We start from the raw sequence: 9,776 nt of genomic DNA on the forward strand, positions 1-9,776 counted from the left end.
AGCTCTGGCTGGAGGCTCCAACCTCCAACCTCTGCTGAGACTGGGGGTTCATAGACTCATAGAATCATAGAGTGGTTTGGGTTGGAAGGGACCTCAAAGATCATCGAGTTCCAACCCCCTGCCCTGGGCAGGGACACCTCCCACCACACCAGGTTGCTCAAGACCCCATCCAGCCTGGCCTTGAACACTTCCAGGGATGGGGCAGCCACAGCTTCTCTGGGCAACCTGGGCCAGGCTCTCACCACCCTCATCGTAAAAAATTTCTTCCTGAGATCTAATCTGAATCTTTGATAGACTATGAATCTATGATAGACTCATAGACTGGTTTGGGTTGGAAGGGACCTCAAAGATCATTGAGTCCCACCCCCTGCCCTGGGCAGGGACACCTCCCACCAGCCCAGGTTGCTCCAAGCCCCCTCCAACCTGCCCTTGAACCCCTCCAGGGATGGGGCAGCCACAGCTTCTCTGGCCAACCTGGGCCAGGCTCTCACCACCCTCACACCAAACAAGTTCTTCCCCACATCTCAGCTCCATCTCCCCTCTTTCAGGGTCAAACCCTTCCCCCTCCTCCTAGGGCTCCCCTCCCTCATCCAGAGTCCCTCCCCAAAAGGTCCTGGAGGTCCAGCCACTGGGTTGGTCACAGTTGCCTTTCAGAGAAGGTACATCCCTGTCCCCATCACGCTTGAGTGACCTGATCCATGGCCTGAGAAACCCAGAGGCTGTAACACACCACTGGTGTGTGGGGAGATGGATGGGGATGTATGGGGATGTATGGGGAGAGCTTTATCCACCACCCCTTCCCTCCCCTGGAGGAGCGGGGCAGGACCCCACGTTTCACAGCCGTCCGGGGGTCTCTTGTCCTTTTTCCTTTGGCCAGAGGAGGGGTTTGATGTTTGTTACCCTGCGGTGCTTATTGAAAGGGGCAGCCTGGCACCGGGATGTGACGGGGAGGTTGACAGGGTGACAGGAGAGGGAGAAGGAGGGAGGCTGGCCGGGGCGGCCACGCATTATTTACTGCTGCTCTCGCCTGTGTGGTCTCAGCCAGGTCTCCCATGCGACATAATGGATTGCAAAGCCCCTTTGTATGCTCCCTGTGGCCGCCGCTATATTTTAGACTTGAGTCATTCAAGTAAACCCCGGGCAAGGCTCTGCGCGGGCTGATTAACCTTTTATTTCCCAGGAACTGGCTCATTTTCCCTCCCAGCGTGGCGTCCCTCGCCCTGCACCCCCAGCCCGCCCCCGCTGCCCCGGCTCAGGGGGCTTGGTTACCCGGTGCTGGGGTCCCTGCAGAGGAGGGGCAGGAGATTGGCCCTATTTCTGCACCCTCTGATCCCAAATCTCTAAGTTCCTGTCGTGCAGGCAGTGGCACGGTGGTGGTGGCAGCAGTGGGGGGACCAAGGCAGGGGACAGGCACCGGGAGCAGATCCGGGCAGGTAGAACATCCCGCTCCAGCAGGACTGAGATCTCCCAGGATTGAGATCTCCCAGGCTCCAGCGTGGGAGGTTGGTCTTAAATGGGAAGGAAGAGCCACACATTTAACCCTCCTCCCGCCTGGGGCTGCAGGGAAAAAGCGAGGGAAGAGGTTCTGGGAGATGGAGGTTCTGGGAAGTGTGAGGGGACAGGCAACAAGCTGGGGTTTGGGGACAGGGACAGGCCATGTTGCTTGTGCAGCCCAAAGGCAGGTGACTCCCCCCCAGACTGGGAGCTTCCCTCTCCCCACGGAGCTGGCGGTAACACACAGCTGCAGAAGAGCTGCCCATTTATCTCCTTCATCTCAGTGGTTGGCAAGATGAGGTTGTATTTCTCTTTTTATAACCCAGGGAAGAAGTAGTTGGTTTTTTGTAAAAAAAAAAAAAAAAAAAAAAAGGGAAAAAAAAAGGGGGGTTGGTTTTTGACTCATTAACATTCCTCGCTACTAAGACGGGAAAGTTGTGAAATTCTTCCCAACTTGGAGCCCCCGATTTAAAAGTTGTTTTTTTAAAAAAAAAAAAAAAAAAAAAAAGAGGAAAGAAAAGAGGTGTTGGTTTTCTGAAGAGAGCTGCCTGTAATTGTGTCTGTGAAGGTGGATGCTCTGCAAGCCCACAGGGAACAAGCCCCTCCAGGTCCATAAATAATTCAGCAGCGTGTCAGCGGAGTTCCTCTGCTGCAGATAAATCTATTGATCCTTGTTTGGTTTGAACCCCGGAGATGGAGCTTCCTGCACAGGCTCTGCCATCGCCTTCCTGCAGAACCAGAGGATCTCGGCACCCTCCTCCTCCCAGCGATGGAGGTTTCACAGAGGCTTTGAGCCACCATCACACTGGGACCCAGGATGTGCCCAGTGCCACCCGCCGCCCTCTGCTCCCAAGGACTGTGTCGCTGAAGTCCGTTACCACCCTCCTCTTCATTAGGGTGGCTAATGAGCTCTTCTGGCTGATCACTCTGGAGTTGCACACGCTGAAACGGGGACCTTCTGCTCCCTCTTAACAGCAAAATGTTCAGGCAGCTTTTGTCCCCTCAGGCCGATGGGACAAACAATGCTCAGAGCCACGAGCCTTCCTGGTGGCTGCAGCATCCTCTTGCCATGATGGCATCCTCCCACCATGGTGCATCCTCCTGCCATGAGAGCATCCTCCTGCCATGAGAGCATCTTCCCACCATGGTGCATCCTCCCACCACAGCAGCATCCTCCCACCATGATGGTATCCTTTCACTACAGCAGCATCCTCCTGGCACAACAGCATCCTCTGGGCACAGCAGCATCCTCCCACCACAACAGCATCCTCCTGGCATGACAGCATCCTTGCACTGTGAGAGCATCCTACTGCCACAGCAGCATCCTCTCGCCACAGCAGCATCTTCCTGCCATGAGAGCATCCTCCCACCATGGCAGCATCCTCCCGGCACAACATCCTCCCAACACAGCAGCATCCTCCCACCATGGCAGCATCCTCCTGCCACAACAGCATCCTTCTGCCATGGCAGTATCCTCCCACCATGGCAGCATCCTCCTGCTATGACACCATCCTGCCACAGCAGCATCCTCCCACCACAGCAGCATCCTCCTGGCATGACAGCATCCTTCCACCATGAGAGCATCCTACTGCCACAGCAGCATCCTCCCACCATGGCAGCATCCTCCCACCATGGCAGCATCCTCCTGCCACAACAGCATCCTCCTCCCATGAGAGCATCCCCCCAGCACCAGAGCCATCTATTCTGGGCAAATATTGTGCTGTAGAGCCCTGAGAGGAGAGAGGCCTCCTGCAGCCACGGGCAGCTTGTTTTCCTGCTGCAGTACGACCTGCAGGGTGACAGCATCCCTCAGCAGGGCCATGCTGTGCCCGCAGACCTGCACAGAAATCACTGCTGAGCCCCCAAGGGGTCTTGCTAGCCATGAAAATCACCTTTTTCTTGTTTCCTGAAGCGTGATGGCTTCTGAGCTCCACAGCTCACTGCGAGGGTCCCTTTTCCCAGTCGTCTGCTGGGCACGGAGTCCTTCCCCGAGAGAGAAAACTGACAGGAGCCCTTGTACCGACACAGGTGTGTTAGTGTAAAGGTGTTCCAAGACACCTCTCCTGGAAGAGTCATCCCTTGTACCGACACAGGTGTGTTAGTGTAAAGGTGTTCCAAGACACCTCTCCTGGAAGAGTCATCCCTTGTACTGACACAGGTGTGTTAGTGTAAAGGTGTTCCAAGACACCTCTCCTGGAAGAGTCATCCCTTGTACCGACACAGGTGTGTTAGTGTAAAGGTGTTCCAAGACACCTCTCCTGGAAGAGTCATCCTCCCCCTTGTTGAACGCGCTGAAAAGATTCAAATGCTTCAAATGGATTAAGCATTTGGTTTTACTTGGATTAATTTTTTTTTTTTTTCCATGAATATAAACCATTTTGCATTTCAAAATCCTTCAGCAAACAGAGCAGTTTGTCTTTGTGTTTGCTAATTTAAAAACAAATATTTGCCTGCCAAGCAAATATAGTCTCTTAGGATGTGCTATTAATAGGATAATTAGGCAGCCGGTAATGAAAAGGATTGCTGGTAATTATGGCAAGATTTGTTTTGGCATTTGAAGGCAGAAAGGGAGGCTGAAGTGCTAAAATCTACCTTAGAGTTAATTAGTGCTATTAGAATACACCTGAAAAAATAGGCCAACTAATGAACACTTCAGTTTATTTTTAAAGAGGCAGCGCAAGTGTTTTTTTCCGTGAGATATTTAGAAAGAAAACAAAATCCTCTTTTCTTTTGGGTCTCCACGAGGTGTTTCAGGTGGGATGAAGCATCTCTCCCTGGCGGGACAGAATCCCCAGGAACACCCCCGGGGGCAGCACGGCTCAGCCCAGACATTTTGGGGGGACCCCCGGCCCCAGCAGGGCTTTGGGGTGCAGGTTTGGGGGGGTTTGGCAGCACCTTGGGGCCGTGGGCTGAGGTCAGCCTAAGGGACAGCTTATTTCCCAGCTGCGGAGCAGAAACCTCTCCGTTATATAAAGCCTCCCCTCGCCCACGATTGAACTTTTATGTGCATTTGTTGGTATACACCAAAAAAAAAAAAAAAAAAAAAGGAAAAAAATGCGGTGACTGGCCCTGAAATGATTAATTAGAAAATTACATTTATATAACCCTCTAATCTGTATTTGTGCGTTGCCAAGGGCAGAGGCAGAGGTAGGGGAATTACATCCAGATTAGCTCTGAGCCAAAGGAAGCCCAGATCTGAGATTATTTTGAGGGCAGAAATTGTGAAATTGTACCCATTTGGGGGAAAAATGAGCCAAAATTAGGGTTGGGTTTTTTTTTTTTTTCCCTTAATTCTCCCCTCCCACGACTAAAAGAAGAGAGAAAATGAATGGAGCGAGGTGGTGCCTTTCAGGGGTTACTGGGTAACGGCCCCGGAGCTGGCTCTGTAAAGCAAGAGGTGAGATTATAGAAAAAGCTTATTTCCAGCTGAACATGGCCTTCAGTTTCCCAAACAAAATTGCTTTTATTCTTCTCAACATGTGTTCAAAAAGATTAAAGAGCTGTAAGCTTGCACAGCTTAATAAGAGTATGCATTAGAAGAGTGGCCTGGAACGGCAGCGCAGAACAAGTCCACCCCGGTTTGGGGAGGATTTGAAATCCTGTTTATTGAATTATAAAGAACCTTAAAGGATAAAGGATATTGAAGTAGGGATTTTAATACTTTGTGGTATTTGGGGGGAGTTATTCCATCACAACAAATCATTTAAAAAGTATTTTGTTGGAGGTTTTTTTGTGGGTTTTTTTTTTTTTGGTATGCGAGAGGAGCGCGGGGGAGAGGGGCTGGTGATGAAGAGTTAATTGAAAAATAGGACGGGGCTGTGATTGCTGGATCGATTTGGAGTCCGATGGCCATAAAGAATACATTTTCTCTGTAATTATATGGACAAATTAAAGATGAAGCCTAAAGGCTTTGGTAGATGCTCTATTAACTGAAAAAGCCGAGCGGCAGCAGAGCCCAGCCTGGGTTTCCCAATAGGAGGAAATTTTGGGTTAATTCTGGAAGGCAGATGGAGCCCAACGCGTGTTTTTAGGGTGTCAATCAGGATGGTCTTTAAGTTCCTAATAAGATCTGGGGACAGGCAAATTGCCTGCAAGCAACAAAGGGACTCCTAGCCCTAAAATGCTCTGTGGGGAGGCTGGAGGTGGGACCCAGCGGTGCCAGAGCAGGGCGGGGGCTTCCCCTGGCTTCCTCCCACCCTCCTCATCCTCGGCGGTGGGGAGCACTGGCAGGACTGGGATTAACTGGAGAGTTGGGGGTTTGCTGGACCGGGTGGATTTGCAGTTTCTAAGCAGCCCCGTTGTCTGTGATAACTTATGCTGTTCTGCTCCATAAGAGGATTGGGCAGATTAAATGAAATCATGAGACATGCTATGCAAATTACATCCCAAATCTGATTTTCTGTCGGGGATTAGGGTTAAAATATTGGGAACTGGAAACTTTTTCCTTGCCTGGTCTAGAGGGTGCACTTTCCAAGTGAGTCAGCGAGAGGCAGCTCAGGAGCCCCAGCTGGTTCCTTGGTGTTTTCAAGCTCAGTGTTTAAGGATAATACAAATAACCCCCCCTCTGATGCCTGGTGAGGAGCTTGGCAGCCCTTCTGCTGTGGCTCCCGTGTCCCACTGATGCGATGACCCTCTGGTGGGGTCCCTGGAGCAGACCCCAACCCGCTCCGGGTGGCTTTGCCTGCTTCCACCCACCATCAGTGGCTCCCAGCTCTGGCTGTCTCTGGCCTCCAGATCCATGGGTGCCCGTGCCAGGAGCAGATTAGGGCTTCTGCCAACCACCCCCCACCCCCAGGCTACCATGGGCATTGGCAAGGAGGTAAATCTCTTCAGTTTTCCCAGTGCCATGTTCAGGGATCTCCTGGGCTTGCACGTTGGGTTACTTTGTGTCAGTCACAGAACTGTAGGGGTTGGAAGGAGCCTCTGGAGATCATCTCCTCCAACCCCCTGCCACAGCAGGGCCACCCAGAGCAGGTCCCACAGGAACGGGTCCAGGTGGGGGTTTGAATGTCTCCACAGAAGGAGACTCCACCACCTCCCTGGGCAGCCTCTGCCAGGGCTCTGCCACCCTCACAGCAAAGAAGTTCCTCCTCATGTTGAGATGGAACTGATTATGTGCAAGTTTGTGCCCCTTTCCTCTTGTCCTGTCCCTGGGCACCACTGAGAAAAGCCTGGCCCCATCCTCCTGACACCCCCCCTTGAAGTATTTATAGGTGTTGATCAGATCCCACCTCAGCCTTCTCTTCTCCAGATTGAACAGCCCCAAGTCCCTCAATCTCTCCTTGTAAGAGAGATGCTCCAGGCCCCTCAGCATCTTTCCAGTAGTTCCCTGTCTTTCTGGAACTGGGGAGCCCCAAACTGGACCCAGTGCTCCAGATGGAGCCCCACCAGGACAGAGCAGAGGAGGAGGCTGATGTCCCTCACCCCACTGGCCACGCTCTTCTTAATGCACCCCTTTCTCATCTCTTTTGCTCCAAAGTCAGGCAGTGAGCGATGGATTGGAGAAAGGAAGGCATCAGCAGTCTCTGGAGCTCCCTGGTTTGTAATCCCCCCAAAAAACAGGTCTGGTTTTTGGGTTGTCCCCGTTCTTTAGGTGAGGGCTGGGCAGACCCATGGCTCTGGGGCTGAGAGCAGCTCCCTGCACCGTGTTTGCTCATCTCCCGAGAGCCGTGTTGCTGCCAACGCACCCAAAAACAGGGTGGAACAGAGCAAATAGAAACAAGAGCAGCTTTGGTTTGACCTTGAACTGTCCCAGGGCAGTCCGGGGACCTGCCAGGTGAGACACGGCGCAGGCGGGTGCGGGGAGAACAGGCAGAGCTGGCATCACATTTCTGAGCAAATAAATAAATCACCATAAATCTGAATCTTTCCGTGACTCAGAGGAATTTACAATGGAACGTGGCACAGGGTTCTCTCCGTAGGGTTTGGCAGGATGGCAGTGGGGTGTATTCTGGGGGGGGAGGGTGAGTCTACCGAGCCCCCCCATAGCTGTGTGTGTAAAGGGGGTGACGGCACCGGTGCGTGCGATCGGGTCCACGGAGCATCCTTGGGATGTCCCAGCACCTCTACACTGGTGCCATTATCTGACCTGAAAACAAGGGTTGCCTTGTTGAACTGAGGGCTCTGCCCCACCAGATTTCAGCTCTGGGCCGTAGGAGAGGGGGAGCAAGGACAGACACCCCCCACCTCTCCCAAATACACTGTTCTGCTGCTCCCCCCTTCCCACACCTCGCTCCGTCTGTGCCTGGGAATAATTCAGATCTGTGACTGGTCATTAACCCCTTTAGACCCTGCCTGCCTGTTCATTAGGCTTCGTAATATTTTTGTTTTCTTTCTCAAAAGCCTGGATTGGGGCTCGTGAAGGGCCCGTCCCGCTGGCCCATGGCCATTTGGAGACCGGCTCCGCTCCTGCGGCGGCTGCGGGGGCTGTAAATCACAGCCCCTTCCCATTAAAACCCCAAACCACTCGGGAAGATCCGGGCAGGTTTGGGGCTCGGGTGCTTTTCCAGGGGGTTTGTCAGGACGTCGTTAGAGCCCCTGGGGGCAGAGTCCCTCCAGAGCTGCCCCGTCATGTTGCAAGGCAGCAGCCCCACCAGGACAGAGCAGAGGAGGAGGCTGATGTCCCTCACCCCACTGGCCACGCTCTTCTTAATGCACCCCTTTCTCATCTCTTTTGCTCCAAAGCCAGGCAGTGAGCAATGGATTGGAGAAAGGAAGGCATCAGCAGTCTCTGGAGCTCCCTGGTTTGTAATCCCCCCAAAAAACAGGTCTGGTTTTTGGGTTGTCCCCGTTCTTTAGGTGAGGGCTGGGCAGACCCATGGCTCTGGGGCTGAGAGCAGCTCCCTGCACCGTGTTTGCTCATCTCCCGAGAGCCGTGTTGCTGCCAACGCACCCAAAAACAGGGTGGAACAGAGCAAATAGAAACAAGAGCAGCTTTGGTTTGACCTTGAACTGTCCCAGGGCAGTCCGGGGACCTGCCAGGTGAGACACGGCGCAGGCGGGTGCGGGGAGAACAGGCAGAGCTGGCATCACATTTCTGAGCAAATAAATAAATCACCATAAATCTGAATCTTTCCGTGACTCAGAGGAATTTACAATGGAACGTGGCACAGGGTTCTCTCCGTAGGGTTTGGCAGGATGGCAGTGGGGTGTATTCTGGGGGGGGAGGGTGAGTCTACCGAGCCCCCCCATAGCTGTGTGTGTAAAGGGGGTGACGGCACCGGTGCGTGCGATCGGGTCCACGGAGCATCCTTGGGATGTCCCAGCACCTCTACACTGGTGCCATTATCTGACCTGAAAACAAGGGTTGCCTTGTTGAACTGAGGGCTCTGCCCCACCAGATTTCAGCTCTGGGCCGTAGGAGAGGGGGAGCAAGGACAGACACCCCCCACCTCTCCCAAATACACTGTTCTGCTGCTCCCCCCTTCCCACACCTCGCTCCGTCTGTGCCTGGGAATAATTCAGATCTGTGACTGGTCATTAACCCCTTTAGACCCTGCCTGCCTGTTCATTAGGCTTCGTAATATTTTTGTTTTCTTTCTCAAAAGCCTGGATTGGGGCTCGTGAAGGGCCCGTCCCGCTGGCCCATGGCCATTTGGAGACCGGCTCCGCTCCTGCGGCGGCTGCGGGGGCTGTAAATCACAGCCCCTTCCCATTAAAACCCCAAACCACTCGGGAAGATCCGGGCAGGTTTGGGGCTCGGGTGCTTTTCCAGGGGGTTTGTCAGGACGTCGTTAGAGCCCCTGGGGGCAGAGTCCCTCCAGAGCTGCCCCGTCATGTTGCAAGGCAGCCAAAAGCTTTATTCTGCTCTCATTTTTGAGGTTTGCTGGGCTGGTGCCTGGCCTCTCGCAGAGCCTGCAGCCTCCTGGGTGCTTCCTGGTGGATTCCGAGGGTAAAGCCAGGATTTGCCATGGGGGGAGCCCAGGACAAGTGTTGAGCTGTCGGTGCAGGAGGAGGGGACCCTTCCCCAGGGGCTGTGGGGTCCCGTGGGAGCCACTCACCCCAAGGACCTTTCTCATGCTCTGAGAGAGGATGGGGATGGTCCCAGCAGCGGGATGTCCCCAGCCCTGTGCCACCCTGGTCCCCAGGCACCTCGGGGGGGGAGATGCCACCTGCCCCCCTGGGCACCAGGAAACTGCTTTTCCATTCTTGTGCTGGGAAGGGAACACCGTAGGGTCTCTCCTCCTGCATCCCAGGCTCAGGAGCTCTTTTGGGAGCCTGGAGGGCTCGCAGCACCCCAAATACTTCCCTGCCCAGCCCCCCAACACCCCCCCCCCAATACC

This window comes from Calidris pugnax, unplaced genomic scaffold (assembly GCF_001431845.1).
Source record: "Calidris pugnax isolate Ruff unplaced genomic scaffold, ASM143184v1 scaffold187, whole genome shotgun sequence".
Classification (NCBI taxonomy): domain Eukaryota; kingdom Metazoa; phylum Chordata; class Aves; order Charadriiformes; family Scolopacidae; genus Calidris; species Calidris pugnax.